A 23,466-nucleotide genomic window follows, 5' to 3' on the forward strand; every position below is an offset into this window, starting at 1 on the left:
TATAATTGTATCGTTGGTAGCTAAAAATAATAACGAATAATAACAAAATATGAATAATAATAATTATGAAATAATAATATTAAAAAAAATTAAACATTGTAATTGTAAAAAGTGGATGTATATTAAGCCCCATCATTGATGTTGATTGCGCGTAGCTACGGCACTGACTTGGCGAGGAGAGCGAGCTATGGCCGCCTGGCGGCAAAACGCCGCGTCCGTGCTCCCGGCAGATATTTTTTCGATTTACTGGAATTGCATACAGCTACAACGCTTACCCCGCATAGTTTCTTCATCAGAAATGTCTATAGAATTCGATACTGTATAGCGAATTTGCACTACATAAATAACTTTTTCTAAAAATGCAAAAATAATACATAGGAAATGCGTACAACGGCCGTTTTTTAGACTTTCATCAATATTTACACCTATTTAGAATTATGCAATATAACAACTATATATTCCAATTTATTCGGGACACTCTCGTCTATCTTTTAAAATTAATTTGAATGTCCTAGCTTTTTTAGTTTTCTCGCAATATCACATTTTCTACCCAAAACACGTGTTTTTACAAAAGCTCGTGTTTTTCAAAAACTGAGGGTAACAGAGCAATTCGGTTTTCGGATTCTTGTTCAGGACGAGAATCTCTACAACGATCACCCAATGGGTATTGCAAAACATAAAAAAGTTTAAATTTGTTGGACAGTGTAATCAGCGTAGAGAACGGACCTGGGTAAAGGTAAAAGGCCCGATTCAGCTAGGTTAATAAACAATGACCCCCCATTTGAAAAAATAGACAAAGTTTTTTGAAGGAAATGGAAATTTGTTAGGAAAACTCATTGATGAATTGAATATTTATTATGGTTTAGACAACACCGTTAACACCATGAATCCGTCGAAAAAATGTCTGCTTGCATATTCAAAGATGGACTATTCACTATAATGGAACTAATAAAAGCCTTGGATATGTCTGTCGGAGAAAATTGTTACAATATTTGCCTACAAGCCGACGCCCAATGCATAGAGTTTTCAGAACGATTCTTGAATGAAGCTTCAAAAATGTCGAGATTGAATCTTAGATCCTGTAAGAAGGAAAAGGACGTGGAGTATGTTAATATAGAAAGCCAAATATATGGTGCAGGCATCGCTGATTAAAGTTATATAACAAATTTCTTATGCCGAATGGCAATCAAAACTTTAAACGCGTTTTTCTCGAAATCACTTTATTTGAACTGGCCGGACAAATAACTCAAAAAGTTTTTAACTAATCGACTTGAAATTTCGTGGAGGGGTGCAAAATAGTATAACGCAGTGAACATCGTTCGGATTTTTTGATTAATTAACTACTTAACTTTTTATTAACAATTTAATGCTGAATTTTCTGCCGTTTTTCGAAACTTTTTGTTCATGTCTACACTAAATTAACAATTATTAATATTTTTTAATTTCCGTACGATGTTCCATAGATTTTGGTATATAATATGAGAAATTTTTGGATTTTTTGAAGAAATAGTGTTGTTGCTTGCTAGCACCTACAGCCGCCATTTTTAGTGCAAATTGTTTATAAAAATTTACCAACCATCTTCAAAACACATCTAATAAAGCCTTTTTTATTCTGACTTTATAACTTGTACGGTTATTACTTTAAAAATTCCCGAAAATCACATTTTTTTCTGACTTCTAGAGTGGCGTTACCCCTTAAGGGTGTCGAATGCCTATACCTGTTCGGGTCCCCACACAAACTTACTAGTTTTCTTTAATAAAACCGTAAGAGGCTTTGCAATTTGCGAGAACCTATTGATGAATCGACGGTAGTATCCCGCGAGACCCAAAAATTCCCTTACATTCTTGGCCGATGTAGGCGTCGGAAAATTTCGGACCGCTATTACCTTTTCCTGACAGGACTTAACCCCATCCTTGCCAATCACGTGTCCCAAATACGCAACCTCCTGACGCAGAAAATTACATTTCGTGGGCTCTAATTTTAAGTTTGCCTGTCGAAGTCGTTTGACTAATTTATTAAATTTGTCGCGGTGCTCTTGCAGCGAGCTGGCATAGTTTACGATATCGTCTACATACACGAACAATTCGGATCCCTAATCCCTGGAGTCCCGTGAGTACCACGTTCATAAGTCGTTGGAAGGTTACGGGTGCGTTTTTCAACCCGAAAGGCATGCGGGAGAACTCGTAATGACCGAAAGGCGTGGAGAAAGCTGTCTTGTCTGCGTCCTCTTTCGCCATTCCTACCTGATGGAACCCACTCTTAAGTTGAAAACGCTGAAGTATTTGGCACTCCCTAACTGGTCCAGAATTTCCACTATGTTTGGGATAGGGTGCACATCGGCTATGGATTTTTCGTTCAACGCCTTAAAGTCGATGACCATTCGTCAACGTTTTTTTCCCTGTGCATCAGGCTTCTTCGGGACTATCCATAATGGTGAGTTGTATGGAGACGTCGAGGGCCGTACTATATCATTGGCCAGGAGTTCGCGCATTTCCTTGTCTATTTCCTGCTTATGAACCGGGGGATAGCTATATTGCTTAACGTGCACGGGGACATTATCCGTGGTGGGAATTCGGTGCTTGAGTACGTGCGTTTTCCCTAAGTATTCTCCCGGGAGGTGAAAGATATCGTGATGTTCATGAATCAAACTCTCGACGTGTTCTATCTCTTCCGCATTCAGGTGTGATAAGTCGATTAATTCCAGGATTTTATTTACGCGCTCGCGACTCGAATTCCCTTGGGTCGTGATAGTATTGACAACCGCGTTGGGCCCTCAGTATGTCGGGATTTGCAAAATCACCTCGACGTCCTCTACCTGCAAGAGTGGTTCCTCCAGCTCAATCTCTTCATCCGAGAAGTTCGCGACCCTTACGATCGCCCTTCCCCGATTTACCTTTACCAACGCGTCACCCATTATTACGTTCGGCGCCAATTCCCGCCGAGCAGCATACCCTGTGTCGGGTATAACTCTTCCCGTATCAAATGGTACTATCACGTCTCTCCACCTGATGCATTGATCAAATCCGCTGTCTGGCCGGGAATTTCGCGGCGGAGCGGGAGATGTTGACCGCCACGAGTCTCGACGCGGTGGACTACTTAACCTGCGTTCGCGTCATTCCGGTGTTTGATCGCGTCTTTCAAAATTTACGCGGCGCGTTTCAGTACGACCCTGCCTTGATTTTTCTAATTCGAGCCGTTTGAACCCGAGATCGCTTCCGTAAACACGCATTTCAATGGCTAGGACGCGAACTGTTTCACCTCCATACGCAACGATGACATTAACACGTTAATGAAACAATTTTTTACGAAACTATTAATCTCGTCCACGTCTGGCATGCATCGGTCGCAGTCGAGAATCGCGTCGCGGAGATCTTTCACACGGTTTATGAAGTCTAATATGTGCTCACCGCTCTTCATATATGTGTTCGCTAGCTTGCCGCGATAGTGGTCGATGGTTCGCTGAGGTCCGAAAATGTCTTTAACCCATTGACTGCCAGCTACGAGATATCTCGTAGTAAGCGTGTGTATCAAAACTGCCAGCTACGAGATATCTCGTAGTGCGTGCTGCAATTTTAGATTAATTACAAATGGCCATTTCAGTTAAAAATATTTTAAAAAGGTGAATGAAAAATTCTATTTATTACTGTAAATGCTATTACAATATTATATCAGTAACTTAATATAATTATATTTTGTAAAATTTCATGTATTCTTCAAAATAAAACCTTGGCACCCAGGGCAAGACGCTCTAAATATGTCTGGCAGTCAATGGGTTAAACAGGTTACACAATTCCGCCGCGGTGTCCGCTTCCTCGTCTTCCACGGCAGCAGCTGCATGCCCACTCAGACGTCCGACGATCAACTTGACTAGCGTTCCCTCGGCGCACAGTGGCGAAAAACGGTGAAAATGTGGACAAAACTAATATCTTCGATTCTGAGATAAATTATTCAAATGTTTTTTGATAAGGTGATTATATTAGTGTTATAAATTAATTTTTTAATACATTAGAATACATTAGAATACATTAGAATACATTATAATACATTAGAAATTCATTTCAAAATAAAAGACATAATTTTGAAAATTATAAAAAGACTATAATTTCAGTGTTACTATATATCTTACAATCATAAAGCAATTCTTGATCAACAGATGTAATTCCTTTAATTGCACGTATTCTACATCATTATGAAGATATTATACTTCGCACAAGTACAATTTACGCGTTAAGATCCTCCGTGCGTCGAATACTGCCACCAGTACGCGCCCATAATGCGGATCAAATGCGATATCTGACTCAAACGGCATATTTTTATACAGGCACCTTTGGACCTTCAAATTCTTTTTTTAAATATGTTAGTGTAAAAAATGTAATATAATACAATTTCCAGAATATTACGTATAAAAATCAATTGTGCACCGAACGGAAGGTATAAAATGTACGTATAACTTCAACGACAATAATATTTTTTCCACAAGCGAAATTAAAAATTTCAATTTATCCGTATTTTGTCTTTTGACCTATAGTTTACATGTGTAAAATTTGATCAAAATAGTACAAAGTTTTATTTAAAAAATTTGCAAAATAATGTTAATTTTTAACATATTTTTTAAACAAATAAATTTTTCAAAAATCCACTTAGGCCATATTATTGGCCTTCTAAAACAGAAAAATTTGCACTTTTAATTTTTTGTCTAGGCCTAATAGTTCCTGAGATATTCGAGAAAATATGTTTTGCAACCCCAACTTTGGGGGCCATTTTCACCCCTTCAGCATGAACGATGGCCGATAAAAAAAAATACGTGTGAAATATTTTTTTGCGTTCTATATCATACTCAAAGCGCATCAAGATCGACGATTGGCCATTGGGTAATGTCCCTTATAAGGCGCGCAGTGAACAAAAATGTGAATAACTTAGAAGACCGCAAATTACCGCAAGATATCGTTACAGATTCTTATTTAGGAAGCTTCCAGCTTTCATTTAAGCCTACTTGGTAGGTGAACCGAGATGGAATTCACAACTTTTACATTACATAAACATTAAGTACGTTTATAGTTTATATCTCCATTGTCAGTTTATATCAGTGTTAAAGATAAACATTTTGATGTGGAACCTACATAATTATTAGACTAAAATATCATCAAAAATGCCAATAAACCTGGATAAATATAATAGTTAAATAATAATTAAGAAGTATTATGTTAAACTTCATCGACCGTGGAGCATCCGGAATTGCTGTTGAAGCACGCGCTAATAGGGTGCGCGTATGCACAAAAATGTAAATAACTCAGAAGACCGCAAATTACCGCAAGATATTATTACAGATCCTTGTTCGGGAAGCTTCCAGCTTTCATTTAAATCTATTTGGTAGATGAACCGAGGTGAAGATCACAACTTTTTCCTTACATAAACATTAAATATGTCTATGGTTTATATCTCTTTCTATATCAGTGTTAAAAATAAACATTTTGTTGTGTAATTTGCACTATTATAATACTAAAGTATCATATAAAAAGCCGATATTAGTGAATAAACATAATATTTGAAAAATGATGAACAGCATTAAGTTAAACTTTACCCGGAGAAAATTGATTTTAAAAAATGTTCAACTTTGGTGGCTCATATCTTCGAAACGATAATAATAAAATCATTAAAACTGTGAAAACAGTATGCACAGATTCCTGATAAACTAGTTCCACTAAATAGATTTCAAGAATTACGATTTTCATTTTTTGAGTTTTGTCCACGTTTTCGTCGTTTTTCGCCACTGTGCGGCGTGTGCAGGAATTAGCTGTCGAGCTCATTTGCACGCTCAGGTGAACGTGAGTAACGTCGGTGTTGTACCGTTGAATGCTGGCACCATCTTCACGGCCTCATTTAACGTATAATTGACAGATTCACCTCCGATATCGGCGCTCGGTACTTCCATTCTTGCGGGTGGATCCTCGGGGATGTCCGTTTTCCTTGGAATCGCGCCCCGGTCTTTCTCCGTGCCCTGGATTTTCGCCAACAGGGCCTCATTTCGTAGACGAGCCTGCTCCAATTTGCGCCTCTCGTCGTCGAGTCTCCTAGCCTCCTCCCGGAGGCGTTTCTCCTTCTCCATCTGTTGCCTCCGGACGATGACAACTTCATCCTCGCTCATCTGCTCTGTCTGCCTGGGCCGAAGCTCCATCGTGGTTGTCTTCTGGTTGCCACCCGGTTGAGAAGGCATGCTGTTCGCAAAACTCACTTACTTGTGGCGGACACAACTACTGGTCCTCGCGAAATGCTCGGTAAAAGTCACACAGCACCTCGTCGGGAATTTCTCGGTGGTTAAACACTTTAATGGCACTATCTGTGTCCAGCACGTCGTATTTCAGTAACGGCACTGCGCGCGATATCGTCTCTGTGTCCGTTTTACTGTCTTTGTCACCACTTCCGGCCCGAACACTTGCTCGAGGAATTTTTCTTCCAGGAGTTGCAGCTTTTTCGCCTACACTTTTCTGCCCGCGCGGCAGCCACGCTTCCGTTTGCCCTAAATTCCAGACGATTTTATAAAAAATTTTAACACGTATATAAGAAAAAGAAAAATTTTCTGTACCCAGCATGATGATAAGCGCAGATTGTAAAGAGTCATTAATTCGTCGATCGGAAGCTCTTCCAGAACACGAAGACTTTTGTAATTGTAGTATTGCTTGCGATTGATGTGGTTTATACAGACCCTTTTTATCAATGTGTCTTGACTCATTAGGAGTTCAAAGGCAAGAGAGCGAACTTTCGATCCGCGCCCCATATGTAGGTTCGGTGTTCGTGGTAACGATTGGGGGGGAGTCCGTTCGCGCTTGCGCTTGTCTTACTTCAAAATTGGTGGGGCCCACTCCGCCGTGCCCTTTTTACTATGTGACTGTGTCACGTCGTGGCGTGCAAGGAATCGAAAAATTAAAATTTTTGCGGAATAAAAGGATTTTAGCAGGCTTTTGGCCACGTGGCGCTTCCGTCCGTCGTTAAGGCCGGGACTCCCTCGGTTGGTTTAATCAGAATGTACTTTTTAGATTCCCGTTTTAGATGCTTAAGACGGTAATGTTCGTATCTAGGATCGGTGGACGAAATATTTTCCAAAGACGGTAGGGAATTCTTGTATATAACGGTGCGAGGAGTCCAAGGGTTGACAGGTTCAGCGGCGACACTTGGCGCGGTTTGTTTAGATTCGGGCGCGACTGCGGCGGCGGATGTTGACGCGTGACGAGATAGCGCGGAGTTAGGTTTCGGGGCGCGCGACTTGGTGACCAGACGGACTGTTTGGATATTTATTCCGCGTACTGATATTATATTCACGTTGTGCAGCTGTGTCTCGTCAACGATCTATGGTATAGCCGGTGTTCGCAAGATATTATTTACTTCCGCGGCAGAATTTAAAAAATTGACTGACGATTTTGCGGAGTTGAAACTTTCTACCTCCACGTCGCGTTTTACCCATTCCTCGGAGTACTCATAGGCAGGTGAATTTAATACAATGGTTAAACTTGAATGAAATAGAATAAAGCGGTAATACTCTACTGCCCAAACGGCTAATAAATCCTAATACTATGGTCCGTTGCGTGTAACCCGCGTTTATGGCCCTCAGGTATCAAAGGACAAGGACAATGTGCGGCGCGTCCAGACACCAGAGTCCTTATTTTAGGTAAGAGGAATGAAGTGTGCGGAGCGTCCAGACATCACTTCGGAATTAATTTGAAATGAAGGAAATCTACGGCGTGCGGCGCGTCCAGACACCACCGAGATTTTTAAAAGAAGGATTAGCTTGGAAATAAAGAGCCGAGAGCCTCAAACTCTTATTCGGTTCTCACGAACTAAATTTAACAAGCGTGATTTTACTTCTAAGTCCTGCTTTATTTTATTTAAGTAGGCAACGATTGAAAGTTATTCAACCGAAGGTTTAATCTAAATGCGAAAGTTAAAAATAAGAAAGGAATAATGGAATAATATAGAAGAATATTTCCAAATCACAACGATATATTGAAAATATGATAATACAAGAATCGATAATATTTCTAAGTTCGCAAATGGTAACGCAAGAATAATTCTAAGTACAAGAATAGTATGCACAACTTTGCAATTTAAACCATCCCTTTAGCTCTACTGGTTACCGAGATATTCCACAAAACGTGATTCTCACCCCCCACTTTGAGGGCTATTTTCACCCCCTTAACATGAATGATGGCAGCTAAAAAAAATACGTGTCGAATATTTTTTCGAGAACTACATTATATCCAAGTTTCATCAGAATCAGAAATTATCACTTTGGGATGGTCCCTTGTGAGAAGGACGCCCGGAGCGTTCCTCGTCTTCTAAACAGAAATTACCACCTCTAAAACGTTGGAACCACTTCCTACGGGTGGGAGATGAAAGGGCATTTTCTCCGTACACAGCACATATGTTTTTCGTAGCAATTGTTACAGAACTTCCTTTCCGAAATTCATATAACATGATATGTCGAAAATGGACACGCATTTCACTCATGATTTTTTCCTCTTAAAAGTCACTAGCTTCACTATACTACGATCTTATACCCACGAAAATTTGCTCTAGACTGTTCTCGAACAGCTAAGCTCAAGTGCACTGGTCCCTAAACGCCGTGTGTTTATACATCGACACTTGAAATGTATACACGAAAGTCGGTACGAACTTATGGGATGACCTAATATATCAGAATGACCAAAACATTTCCAGAGACCTGCTAGTTCAAGTCACATAAGGACTTGATTTGTTGTACAAATGCGAGCAGTTGCTTTCTTGACAAAAGGGTGTCTGAACATCAGCAGGAAGAGACAATACCACCTTAAGAATATTATAGGCATGTTTTCCCTTTTCTGTAACCAATTGTGAGCCTAAATTTAGTGTTGATACAACTTCTTGGAGGAATTGTAAGGTGGATACTTGTCTCTGCAGACATAACTATAAAGAAGAATATCAAACCATGAGTTGCATATATCACGTACTGCTACAAGAGAATGGGTGATAATGAAAACACCAGTCGATTTGATAAAGACGAGATGTAGATTTCCATGAGTCTCAAAAAACACACAACCAATTTTATACTTGCAAGAAAATTCTGTTGAGTATGCGATTTTTGTCATTGTGTTGTCAAAGTTGGTTTTTATTTTGTAAAGTAAGGTCAAGAGGTGTGTAAGGATTACACTAACTATCTTTTCTTCTTGGCAATAGTCTCTTGTGGAAATTCGCAAGGCTTGTTGTGCTATAAGGAGACATGTTGACAGTTCATTTAGAGGTGCATCTGTGCGAGAGTAAAGTTCTTTGTTTTTTAAGTTCCAAGGGATGAAGTCTTCAGAGAGCTTTTTAGGAAGGTCTACTTCTACTAGTGTTTTGAGAAGACTTCTGTGTTCCTTTTTCAATCCTTGAGGATTGTCTGTTCTTCAGTAGGAAGTCTATTTCTGAACTAATTAAAGCTGATGATAGATGTCTGTCCTTTCAGAATATCGGGTCTCTTCTGTATGCTCTTTCAAGATTGAGTTCTTCTTCTAATAGTTCTTCCATTTTGTTTGTTCGAATAACTCGCGCCACTGAATGTCTTTTTCTTCCTGTTCCCTCCGAGAATCGTCTGTGCGTTCAGATCCCACTTCTAATATCGGGGAATAGGCAGAAGGAGGGTTCGACATTTTTAATTAGGAACACTTTATTTTATTTCTTTTTCTTTATTACAAATAGCAGTGATTTTCCAGGACACGTCTTTCGCGTTTGAGAGGTAAACCTCGAATGACCCTCCGTGTCTTCGTCCTACTTTTCGCTCGCTCCTCGCTTATCGCCTATAATCCGGCGTGAATAATCCTTATCTGTTGTTATTATTCTCGGGCGCGCCAACGCTCCGTTCCCTTGGCGCGCTCTGTTTCCGACATATATACAGTGAGGAGCAAAAGTGAACACACATACGATATTTTTACAAAAATGAAATTTTATTCAATGTTTCCATATAGAATAAAAAAAAAAAAATACATAGTATTAAGTACAATGTTTTAGATTTCCAAAAAAGTTTTACCCGTTATGATGTCATTAATATTTTGATAAATACAAATGTTTTCCGTGTAGTCGGTTTTGCACCACAATTCATTTTCAACGAAACATTTCATATTTTTGTACATTTAATATTTTGTCCACAAGCCTTTGGTCTTCATAGTGGCATGAATGCGTTTAGGCATACTTGAAATTATATTTTCGCAGTATTCTGGAGTAATAGAATACCACTGATGCTGCACTCTTTGCCACAAATCATTTATTGTTGTTGGGGGAGCACTGTATTCATTTGCTAGCTTCATTTTTAAATATGCCCAGACATTTTCGATAGGATTTAAATCCGGACTTTGAGCAGGCCACACCATCATTTGAAATTGTTAAGCCTCGAGCCAATTTTTTATGCTTTTCGCAGAATGTGCAGGGGCGTTATCGTGTTGGAAAACAACATCACATTCTGGTACCGGCATATTATCGACAACGTCCAACAAATTTTGTTCTAAAATGTGTTTGTAAGTGTATTGGTTTACCGAGCTCTCAATTCGATACAATGGACCTACACCATACGCCGAAATGCAACCCCATGTCATGAGTGAACCACCGCCAAATTTAATTGTCTGTTTGACATGACGGGGCAAAAGCGGTTCACCTTTCCGTTTCCAGCACCAAGAACGTCCATCCGATAAAATTCGATTTATTTTGGACTCATCTGAAAAAATTACGCTCTTCCATTGTTCGGCATTCCAATTTATATACTTTTTGACAAAACACAAACGAGCTTTAATATTTTTCTTTGAAAGAGCAGGTTTCTTCTTCTTCTCCATTGATGTAAAATTAGCTTCTTTTAATGCTCTTCGAGCGGTCCATTTGCTTATTTTCTTTCCAACATCGCTTTCTAACAATTTTGAAGCCATTGACGCCGTCGTCGCGACTTCCGAAGTTATGTATTTTGTTAATCGCCGCTTGTCCTGACAAGACAATAATTTTGGACGTCCTCCGAAAGATGTAGGAACTTCACTACAATTCCGTTTTCTTATTTTATGTACCACAGCTTGACTGACTGCAAGCCTTTTGGCAACTTTTCGCGTTGATAAGCCAGATTTTAATAGAGAAATAATACTATCTTTCACAGTTTTAGATAATGTTTTCATGACAGTATGTTAATGTGTGTTACTGCACGAACAACAACAGTGCAACTACTAGAGAATTCCCGATTTCAGACAACACTGGTCTTTGTTTACAAAGCTATCTTTAGGTTTCTCAACCACAAATTTTCTGATGCGGTGCAAAACCGACTACACAGAAAACATTTGTATCTATCAAAATATTAATGACATCATAACGGGTAAAACTTTTTTGGAAATCTAAAACATTCTACTTAATACTATGTATTTTTTTTTTTTTATTCTATATGGAAACATTGAATAAAATTTCATTTTTGTAAAAATATCGTATGTGTGTTCACTTTTGCTCCTCACTGTATATGTATATATATATAAAATAATCAAATATAAAATATGTAGAAAGAAAATATTAGTAGACGTTGAAAGTTATCTGTCCATCCTGGAGCTCAATGTCTCCCAATTCTGTTATGGGGTAGATGTTTTCCTTGTTCATTAACACCCCGGCATTGTATGCTTCATTTTCCTCTTCATCTAGATTGAGTATTCTTTCCCTACAATCCGTACAAGCCATGGCTGGCATCGTGTCTGTCAGCCTCATTCTGCATCTCATGCAGTGGGTTTTGCGCAATGCAGAGTCCTGTTTTATAAAATGATGTGTCCCTGTATACACATATAAATATATTATATATAAATTAGATTATATTATTTTTGTTAAAATATAATGGAAGCTTGATTCTTTGCTTGACAATTTAAGCAAAGTCGTCCCAAATTTTGATTGTATTTATACGAAAAAGCCAATCGTTTATCTCTGATGCAAATACCCGCCAGAATCTGTTGGCTTGTTTGCCCCAGGTTGTCCATTTTTCAAAATATCGTCGAAATTCTTGCAAGACATTTTTGATACTTCCACTCTCTTAGACGGCAGCTTTTCGATTGCTTCGCTTTCTGACGCTATTCGTTCAGCTACACTCTTACATGCCAGTTCTAATGTGTTGTAAAATTTGCAATTGCAAAATTACAAAGCGCGGTAAATTTGAATTATCTCACCTTTGTTCGCGCAAGAGCTCATCTTTCGATCGATTCTCGATCTTTCATTGGTAGATGGGCCCGCTTGACGCGATCCTTATGAACGATTCTTCTTTTGTTTCTGCCACCTACTTGCCATTCTATATTGTTTTCTTCTATGGTCCTTGTAATTTTGTAGGGACCTGAGTACTCCTTCTCTAATTTATTCTTCCGTGGCGGATTGAGAAGAAATACGTCTTCACCTGTTTCGTATTGCGTGGGTCGAATCTTTTTGTCATAATAATATTTTTTACGATATTTTGCCCTTTCGGTGTTTCGAAAATTATGTAGTTTTGTAATAAACCTGTCAACGTAATCCGGGTATGTGCATATGGTTTCTTCTATTGGAAAATTTGATGGCTGTCGCGTTTTCCTTCCGAATATTAATTCATGAGGAGTGAATCTAGTACCTTCGTGTATACTGGTATTGTAAGAAAACATTGCTTGTGGTAGCCATTCATCCCATTGTTTCTCTTGTGTAATAAAATGTTTTAGATATTCAATTAATATTTGATGACTTCTTTCTAGTTGGTGAAAGATTCAACTAATTTCATCACAACAAATTCGCTGAGTGGTATTGACGTCGGTCTGGTTTCACCACGTCCTAAGTAAGGCAAATCGTTTACAAGGTTTTTACATCAGACGCTAACCAAAACTTTATACCAAATTTGTCGGGTTTGTTTAGCATGTATTGCTTAAATTTGCTTCAACGACAAGAGCGAGTAATACGGCATGGGAAGAGGGAGCTTGGGTGCAAGATAAGACCACAATAGAAAATATAAGAAATAAATAACAATTTAATAACTCACATGTATAAACGCTGGAAGTATGATGAAGAAACATAGTTGCAACGAGCCTCTTATTGTGTCGAATGTCGAGAGTTAGCACTTGATAACTTTTATAATATAAATTTAGAAATGGACAAGCGTATTAAAAGAGAACTGTGTACAATTTCGAAATAGAACTGAACTGAGTAAAATTCAGAGTGGTACTTGTGAAACGAAAAATGGAACTGGAACTGACTGAAAAGTCTCTGGATAATATTATTTGTAGCGAGCGATGTCTAACATGCGTTTAACTTGCATGGAATGTAGTTATCGGGGAGACGATTTCGCTCTTGGCGATCCCAGGTGTAATCAGATATATGCTTATCTGACACTGGTCAAGAACATTGAAGTTATTTTATAAACTAAGATAAATCTCTTGCAAAGAGCTCGCCTGAATATTCTCCTTTTTGCAACAGTGTTTCTTATACAATATGATTGTTAAGAATTAATAAAATGTTGATTATTACAATATTGGCGTAGTAGAATACCGGAGATCTAAATAGCAGTCTTTGAAATATTTATAGTAATTAGCAATTATTAATTATTAATATATTTGTTTAATTAGAAATAAATGAAAAGAAATGAATATAATGTAGATTTTATTCAAAATGGGAGTAGAGCTACGATTGGCTTCCGGTGTACAATTTAAGCTTAAAAGGTGGTCGAAACGGTATTTAATCATCGAGAGAAAAAAGATTATACGTAAAATAAAAGAGTTTTTTACGCGGAGCCGGGTGCAGGAATATAACACTAGGAGATTGTCTGATGTCGAGTCTCCATCTTATCGCTCCAGCGTAAACAGTCTCACCCCTCATCGGCGTAAAATGTGTAAAATGTCACAACCAAACCGGTTTCTAAATTCTTTTGCAACGAAATTAGATCATTTACAATCAAATTAGATCATTTATAGGTCATTTATAAATTTATTTTGAGATAAAGCTTTCTCGCAACGCGAAGAATAAGGCGCTATTATACACGAAGCGATATATCGTTGTTGACACTTTGGCAATTGTAGCGAACGACGATATATCGTCATCCGGCACTAAAGGGGTTAATGATTAAACGCGTAAACAAGGTAGGTACTGGAATAGAGTTGGAATTGGGAATAGAAGTTAGAATGATCTAACTTGTCGGGGCTTGAACCCGTGGTTTCGAGTTAGAATCGAGGCTTGAACCCGTGGCTTGAATAAGAACATGGTGGCGATTATGTCCGGCAAAAGGCTCGGAGCAGAATGCACCTCCAAAATGTGATTTCCAAGGCCTTTTTATAGTGCTCCTAGGCACAGTGGGGAGTTGGGTCAATGGATTATCTATTGTTTTGTCTCGAGAGGAGGTTTATGTGGTATGATATTTAGGACTCAGGGTTTTCGTGCTATAGGATATAGATGAAAGGGAGTTGAATGTTGGCAGTATTGAGTCGGCGATGAATGGAAGCATATTTTCGTTATATTATTGCAATGTTGCATAACTTACGTGTAATATTACAATGACGCAAGATTATAACGGTGAGAAGCGATAAGTGTTAATGACCAATAATAATATAAGAAGCGGATGTATATATGATAAACACAAGAGTATATACATTACCGTTCAAAAGTATCCGGACACGAGCGAAATACATATGTATTCGCGTTGCATACGAGTTATTTATGTATCTGCAACAGTAATTAAAATCGATTTTTTTTCTGCAAGGGTTAGAATACTAGAACGTTTTTCAATTGATAATTCTTGTTTGGAACTCATGTTTCGATGGAAAAGAAGCTACAGACGAACTAAACCGAAACTGTCGAGTGCATAGCATTACCTCTATTCTTATCTCCATTGAGGGAACCTAAACGTCTATCAACAGTTTATAAACACTTGAAACATATAGAAGAACTCTCTGAAGTCGTCCTGCATCATAGAAATGAAACAAAGTAGAAACTAAGATTTTTTTTAGCATCGAAAGCGTTCCATTAGATTTTACTTTTGCACTCTCATTGTATAATTTATATTTAAAAATTAATTCTATTACGTTATGATACCTCAAAAAAGATAATTATAATTATTGCAAATGACATAATAGCCCTAAATACCTTTCGTACAAAGTTCAACTGTTTTATGTAACGAAAGCAAGTGTCCAGACCCTTCTGAACGGTAGTGCATGTAATGAAAGGATATCTGTGTGAGAACGCAAATGCATATGATTATGTGTAACGAGAATATACCTTATATCCATGAATACAATGTTTCTTACTAGCTGTCTCCAACGTCGGATAACGAAACACGAACCTAGTAGTTAAATGCGGTGACGAATTATCTCGTCGCATGCGGATTTTGGAGTAGCTCGCAGATAGCAAGTTTAAGGAATACCGCATGAAACTACTGAAAATGAGTTTTCTTAATGTACAAAGGTTATTGAGTATTAAATAATGCGTTGGCGGCGTTGGATAATATTTGCAAGGAGATCAGATAATGGAATTAGTGGTCAGGATAGAGTTGTCATTGATGAGATATGGATTCGGAGTATAGATTAGGCTGAAGTGTTGGGAATAGATGTCGGTAGCATAAGGAGGTAGAAAGCTGTTCGAAATGTGAGTGATGTACCGTGGTAACGGCGCAGAGTATGGAAATAGTGCAAAAATGCAAAAATATACATATTAGGGGTACCGAAAAGTGATCAAAATTTCTTCGATGACTTTAAAGTTTTTCTATGAAAAGGACTCTTTTAAAAAAGGAATCAAACAATTGCCTTTACGCTGACAAAAGGCGTTAGAAAATGATGGAAGTTATTTTGTTAATTAGCATTTAAGATTTCTTTAATAAATAAATGTTTCTTGCCAGCAAAATTTTGATTACTTTTCGGTACCCCTAATATATAAGCGCGTGTATGAACAATAACAATTAGAGTATATATGTATATGTGTGTGTGTAAATATAATATGTACGTATGCCTTAATCCTAGTTTAGCAACTAGATCCAACGGAGGTCACACAAGTTTCTATTTTCTGGAATTCTTGACTCAATTTATCTGTCCGTTGGCGGTATCTCGTACGGAGTGCTCTGCAGCCGTCAGAGAACATTGCTGTATTCTTAGTCTTATCGGGTAGCACGCTACTGAGGCGGCTACCGTGACCGCCCGAAAGGACAATGTTTGAGGACGACGCGTCTTTCGCATCACTATTCCGCGTACTATCTACAAGCTAGCGGAGTGCTCTGGCGCCACTACCCCAGGGGTATCTAGTCCGCATTCTAGAGTCCCTTCTAACCCTCCAAATCATTGCAACTGCAAAACTATTGAAGCGCCGCCGTGATCGTTAAATCGCCGTAATCGGTAAACTGCCACCAATCCGCTGCGTCCGCGAATCTGTTGCGATCGAGAACAGCTGTTAGGGTTAAGCGCGTCTAGTTTCTAAGCCATCGCGGCCGTCATAACCGCCGTGTCCGCAAATCTATTGTGACCTGGAAACCGTTGTTAGAGTTAAGAGAAGTTTGTTTGTAAGTTGCTGTAAATATCGCGTAGTATTACACAATTAACAAGACAATGAAATCCGACTCACTCTTGTTGCCCGAGTCGGTGTACTGACAAAGACTGCGTGATATTGCGCCCGAACAGGGACTAGTTGGTAATCACGAATGAGTCGAAAGTCGGTCGAACGAGCCACCGCTTGGGGATTGGAGGCCAGCAGCGGCATTGATGACCTCCGAGCCCGTCTGATGCAGCATTTCAAGGCTATGTTCAACCCTGACAAAAATAGTTCTTTGTGGCAAAAACCTACCCGAAAAGAGGACAACCAGCCGCTCGATATACCGGACTTACCTGTAATGGACTACCTCCGAAAGAGCAGAATTAGATTTGACAAGTACGTTGGCAATTTCCTGGGTCGGCTTGATGGTCTCTGCCAAGTACTGGCCTGATCAAGGATTCAAATTTGCGCTGCCTGCCGGCGCTATTCTGGAGAGGGGAGGCACTTTCAACTGGTATTTAAACCGACAGCACACCTGACTAAGGTGTCTGACAAATTGTGATCTGCGAAAGTGATCGAGGAAATCATTCACTGCGAGCAACGCTCTGATGAGACAGTCCAGGCTTATATCACCGAACTGGAAACGCTGAATACGTGAAATGTTGACGCCCCAGCTGACTGTTCTACAGTTACTGCGGCATTTCAGATTGTCGGTCACTAGACTGTTCGTGCCACTCATCATCGGGGAACGCAGTACAACATCACCGCGTTCACCGGAAAAGTAAAAAAAAATATGGCTGGATCTACTTTCTATTCACTGTCTATGGTAGGAACTACCGGGTCCTAGTGGACATTAAGGTCACCTTGCTTGTATGTGCGGAGTAACCTCGCTGAGCTGTGTTACCATCTGGGCGCTGCCTGGTACTTTAGCCAGCAGGCCCATCTATGACGAGCCTAGTATTAATGATAAGGAACAGCTCTATGCAATTGTTGCCAATCAGCCTGTTACACACCACCTCGCCGTGTTATCAACCTTCAGCTAGGCGGTATTGCTGGGGATGGACATCCTGGAGTGCATGGGGATCATCGTCAAGATTGGCCACCACTGCTAATAATGCCCTGAATTCGCCAACTTTCTGGAACCGACCATACTGGCTGAATGGATTTCTGAATAAAACTAGGCTCTCTAGGAACTACTGGGAAAAGAGCTCCCCAAATTGCAGCATCCTCTGTCGGTCAGCATGTTCTACTGCCAGATCAACCGTTTGACAGAGAAGAACGTATATCCACTGTCCCAGGTTCAGGTCCCTCTCGACAAGCTCCGAAAAGTGCGGTTCATCTCGACGCTGGATCTGGTGAATGGATAATAGCAGGTATCCACGGAACCCTTCAGCGGGCCTAATACCGCTTTTATGATTCCGAGAAAAGGCCTCTACCAGTTTTGGATCATGTCCTTCGGCCTTCACTTAACCCGCAGCACGTCCATCTGGAGGTGCTTCGGAGGCTACATGGAGGCCTGATGCATCCCACGCGAGTAAAGAGACCAAATCCTGCAACAGAGTCTTGACGCCTCAACCTCCGGACACTTGAGTATTTGGAATATAAGCGTGCGGCTAGCCCCTCCAATAAGCCACAGGCTCAGCGGTCACCCAGGCATTCTGCAAGAAGGTGATCTTCCGACATGGACATTCATGTTATGTCACTTCGGACAGCGGAAAACAGTTCGAAAGAAAGGAGTACATTTGCTCCGCAATCCAACTGTGTCGTCAAAACCATGCTCGCTCAGCACACACAAGGGAATCACCGCATTTGGGATTTATGGATAATGGAACTCACCATTGTATGCAACACCGCACGGCACGACTCGACGAGGTGTACTCTGGTCTACCTCAATTACGTGCGTGAACTCCTTCTGACCGAAAAATCAGCTGCAAACGAGCTACTGACGTTCACTCAATCCCGCCAGAAGGTCATTGAGCATTTCTGGGACTCCATTAAACTAGCCAGACTAAGCATAGCCAAAGCTCACGTTTTGTCAAAGCAAACACTATAATTATCGATGACGTAACTGCCACCATTCACCTTGGTGCAATCTCCGCCGCCGCCGCCACCGACCTACTAGAGCAGGGCTGGCAACCGCAAGCACTGCCCTGACTGCCGGTACCATATAATATAATCAAACTACTGGAGGTCACTCTTGACCCGGCGGCCCTCATGCGATGGCGGCCACTATCTATTAGCTTACCGGGAGGTCATACTATTGTCAAGTTGCTGAGACAAAAGAAACTACTACTGCAGATAATTCTAGTATATAAGTCTGTAAATAGCCCGCGAATTTGTAAGTCGAGTATATAAGTCTGTAAATAATCCGCAAATTTGTAAGTTTAGTATGTAAGTTTATGAATAGTCCGTGAGTATGTAATATCTAGTACGTAATATATGTATAGTACGTAATAAATAGTCCACGACCACAAGGTCCAGAAATAAAGAAGAGACTTTTGCGGCCTAGAAAGGAAGGGGAGATGTAATGCCTGTAAAACCGCAATCGTTTCTTATCAATGTCTAGCAAATTGTGATATCGCGGCTGCCAGAAGGCAAAATATGCGATCGCTACTAAACTATATAAGGCAACGACGAAACGTAATCGGAGACCAGGTCCTCGTTTTGTGCATCCGATTCCATCAACCCGATAGGTGGCAAGTAAGCCTGCACCTATTTTTGAGAGTCGTTGACTCAAGTTTCCTGTCTACCGACAATGTCTAGTACAGAGTGCTCTACTGCCTCGCACGAACAAAATCATCGTATCTTCAGCCCTACCTGATAGTGTGTTATCGAGACGGCTATGCTGTCCGTCGGAAAACACCGGTCCTTTTATTATCCGGAAACTAGCGGAGTCAGTATTAAAGCCAAATTGTAATAGCCTGTATTAGAACGCAGAACTCAGTTATTGAAATAGTTCCAACGAAAAATTCATTATCGAGATTTTGACTTGGATTTTTTAATTTGGGATCACTGTGCGACGATCACAATGTTTCCAATAACATTAATTTTAATAAAATAGTTTAATTTTGAAAAATAATAAGTTTAGGATAGCCGATTACATAACATCGAAATACGACACTATCAGGGTTGGTGCAACCGTCCTCTGCCCAACGGATTTTAAGTTACTTAAAGATTGGCATCTCTGCTAACTATGCGAAGTTTTTACCCTTGTATTTGTTGGCGTACTTTTAAATCTGCGGTTTAGTCTTACTGTTAATGCTCTGACTGGGGCATACTGTTAATGCTTCAATCGGATTTGTCGCGTTGTGCTTTTTTTAATTGTATTTATCTTAGCTTCGCGGAGATACGTACAATCTCTCCTGCACAGCATAATGTAAAAACTATTATATAAAATATATAAATGTTGTCAACGCTTGTAATTATATAAATAAATTTTGTAATATAAATACTTTGGGTTCCATAAATCAGTCTTAACACTTTGCCGGCCGCTGTCACGTATACGTGACTTTCTTGTGCCAACCGTTTTCGGCCGCTATCACGTACGCGTGACTTTTTTTTCTCCAGCGGTAATGCTTAATTTCCATGTTTGTGTAGGGAGATACATTGTTGCAGAATAATGTTTGACGAATAGAGAACTGTGGTTTCAACTGTTTTACACTCCCAATTTACCATATTGTGTTTTACTGAAATATTTAAATATTCTGCCAGCCGCATCGAAGCGGGAGCTTGTTCGGTTAGTTTGACACTGTCCGTCACTGCCTTCGAATATCGGAAGCTTACGTTAAATTTATTAAAAATTATAAAATCTCTTTCGAAATGTCATACACCGAGGAAATATATGCTGTTCCGTTACCAGACGTGGAGAATAGTTCTGATAGAGATATCGATAGTGATTTAGACAGTGGAAGTGATATCGTTGTGAGACAATTCGAAATTTAAAGAATAGAGAATAGAGAATAAAGAATAGAGATCCTAAAGGTTACATTTTTTAAGTAAAATGTTTAAATATTAATTAAAAAATGTAAGATTATGCAATAAAAATGGCGTAACAGTTACCTCAATGCCTTTTTTAATAATAATTATATTGCAACAACTTGCGTGAATCTCGCCGGCGGCAGCGCGACGGCGATTCGAGAACTGTGCGGCCGGCAAAGTGTTAACGCTTTACTATCCATTTATTTCCCCACTTTTTTCGCATCATATCGACGAACTGTTACTTTACCACTCGAATCATTCCACTCATAATACTTTCAGTTTATTCCTTCTTCTCATTCTCAGTCTCCCGTACGTTCCCGCACGCTCTTAATCAAATATTTTTGCCGTTTTTTTTTTTAAGAATCTGATCATCGTATTGCCCGTATTTGGGTTGTTCTTCCTGACCAGATATAAATAGTTCACCGTTCCTCACCAGCTCCTGCAGCGGAGCTTCTCCAGGAGGATTCTTCCTGTTTTGCCGTTTTGTCTTCGTTTTGGCGCCAGATGCTCACCTCGGGTCTTTCACCAGGTGTTTTTCGTTATGGAATGGAATTATCGTTTATTTTGACTTCTATACAGTGAAGGGGATTCTTCGCGAGAATTATTCTTTTTAGTTTTATTATGGACAGGAAGCGGAAGGATTATGAGGCGATTCTCTATTCACCGCAGGAATCGACGATAGGTCACATGAAAGACTAAGGGACAAGTATTTTTTTATTTGCAGAAAAACACATTTAAGACATGAAACGTCCACCTAAAATGGTGGAGGCGAAGGGCGGACTCGAAAAATCGCGATACCTCTGAGACCAGTGAAGCAATTTTGATGATTTTTTATATGAAAGTATCTTTCGATAGAAGACGAAAATCCGCATGTTAAAGGGGGGGGGGGGGGGGGGGGGGGGGGGGAATTGGATGGTGATGTACTCCTAAGAGACTAATGTCTTGTTGCAAAAATTCAGTTTTGATCTCACCGAAGTACAATCTATTCAAATTGCAAGAGAAAAGCTAATTAAGAAATACGTATCTTTTTTTCCTATAAATATTTGAGTGTAAACAACTAAATTGTCATGCTCGCTTGGCATTACGCATGAAATACCTTGCGAAACTGTATTTTTTCACTGTTTGATTTTTTTAATATATCGGTTTTTTAAGTTGCTGGTTCCAGATTTGAAATCCAAATTCAATATGACGGATCCAACATGGCGGTCGATAACTCGAAAATCTACTTGAATAGACAGTAATTCGACATGCGACTTTCAATTTCCGTTTCATAAGCCGGCTTAACCCGATCTATTGCTACTTTTGTTAGAACTATGGATTTATTAATATTATAAAATGCGCTTTTCATGTTGCAATCATAGCGTCAAAGCAGGAATTACAATGGACGATTGGCAAAATAGCACACAAATGATTTTCATGCGCGCGCGAATTGTTAAATACGAATCTCCAACAACTTTAATATCTGTACGCATCACTTGAATGCTGAAGTGTTTATCACTCCGCTCAATCACTGAGTGCGGATCTCAATAGGATAGCTGCACTGGTTTCATAACACTACTTTAAGGAATACATGTGTTGCTGTTGCTAAATCCTCCAAAATAAATATTTTTCCTGCATCGTGCCATACGGAATCGACTGGCCTTATCTGGTTGATCTTCTCCTTTAACTAATGTAAGAACTGCGACGCTTTCGTCTCCGCACTCCGTACCATAAATTCCCCAGGTGAGCGAATTGTTTCCCCGTACACCAATACCGCTGGTGACGCTTTTAGATCTTCTTTGAACGCTGCTCGGATATCTAATACAATTAATGGCAAAGCCTCAACACAATGTTCGTTTTCCCAACACTTAACCAGTTAAGGGGTAACACCACTCTAGGATTTTCAGAAAGTCGATGTTTTCTTCTTTGCTAAAACAATACTTTAGAGTCTTAAGAACAGAATGCCGTTTGATTTATAGTGGAAAACAAATTTTAAATGGTTCAATTATCAATTTTGCCGCAGCGCCTCAGAGCGCGCACTGAGTACTCGCGCGGTATGTTGCTATTCATCGCTTTCGTATTATTGTTATCATTTAAAATAATAAGTTTACTTGTTTCTTACAAAACAAATAAAAGTATCCAAAAAGCTAGAGAAGGTAGCAAACACCGATCTGGATAGCCAAATGTATAGTACAGGCATTGCAGATTAGCGGTGAACAGAGAATTTAAGGATCAAAATGTTCATAAAACTTCAAACGCGTTTTTCTCGAAACCAGTTTCTTCATACTGGGAGGACGGATTTCTCGGTGACTACTGCATGGATTGAATTGAAATTTTTACAGTAGCTGCACAACAATATTGTCCTTGGAAGTACGTAGCCGTTTTTTGATTGAATGTAAACTTTTTTTTTCTAAACAATTTAATGCTCATTTTTCATGCAAAAAGTCGATTAATTCCTTAAAAAACGCATAACACCTACAAAAATTGATTAATCAAAAAACCCCCACGTACTTCCAAAGCCAATGGTATATAGATTATAAATTCTTTTGATTTTTTATCCCACGACTCATACATAACGAGAAATCCGTTCTCCCGTAGGAGTGTTTTTACAAAAGCTGTTTCCGCCGATCGGCTCTGTCACCTCCATTTTGTACGAAAATGACAATAAAAAATTATTTTGTCGTAATTCAACATGTGTTAAATAAACCCTCTGAAAAGAGATTCTTTTCCGTTTATCGTTCTTCCAAAAAAAATTGTCAAAATTAGGCCTCTTTTTCGGGCTCTAGAGTGGTGTTACCCCTTAAGTATGACGATCTCTCTGCAGTGTGCGTACCAATATGTGTTGCGACAATCAAGCGATGACGGTTATATCCGTGAAAGATAAACGCATGTTAGACATCGCTCGCTACAAGTAATATTATATAGGTTTTAATGTAAATTTAATGTAAGTGTAGTACAAGTTTGATATGATATTCGAACGTCTTAACGTCGCGGCGTCTTGCAAAACTCTGTGCCGGGCACGCGTGTAGGTTTGCACA

The 23,466-nt window shown here is 39.4% G+C and overlaps 1 long non-coding RNA gene across 1 annotated transcript in view; it reads left to right on the top strand.

Annotated features, from left to right (window-relative positions):
* Positions 1 to 19,938, top strand: part of LOC143264014 (uncharacterized) — a 55,622-nt gene extending 35,684 nt beyond the window's left edge. The window contains exons 2-4 of the long non-coding RNA XR_013037353.1: positions 7,608 to 12,627; positions 12,727 to 12,806; positions 12,884 to 19,938. This is a non-coding gene — a long non-coding RNA (uncharacterized LOC143264014). The remainder of the gene's footprint in view (positions 1 to 7,607; positions 12,628 to 12,726; positions 12,807 to 12,883) is intronic.
* The last annotated feature ends 3,528 nt before the right edge of the window (positions 19,939 to 23,466 follow it).

This window comes from Megachile rotundata, chromosome 2 (assembly GCF_050947335.1).
Source record: "Megachile rotundata isolate GNS110a chromosome 2, iyMegRotu1, whole genome shotgun sequence".
Classification (NCBI taxonomy): domain Eukaryota; kingdom Metazoa; phylum Arthropoda; class Insecta; order Hymenoptera; family Megachilidae; genus Megachile; species Megachile rotundata.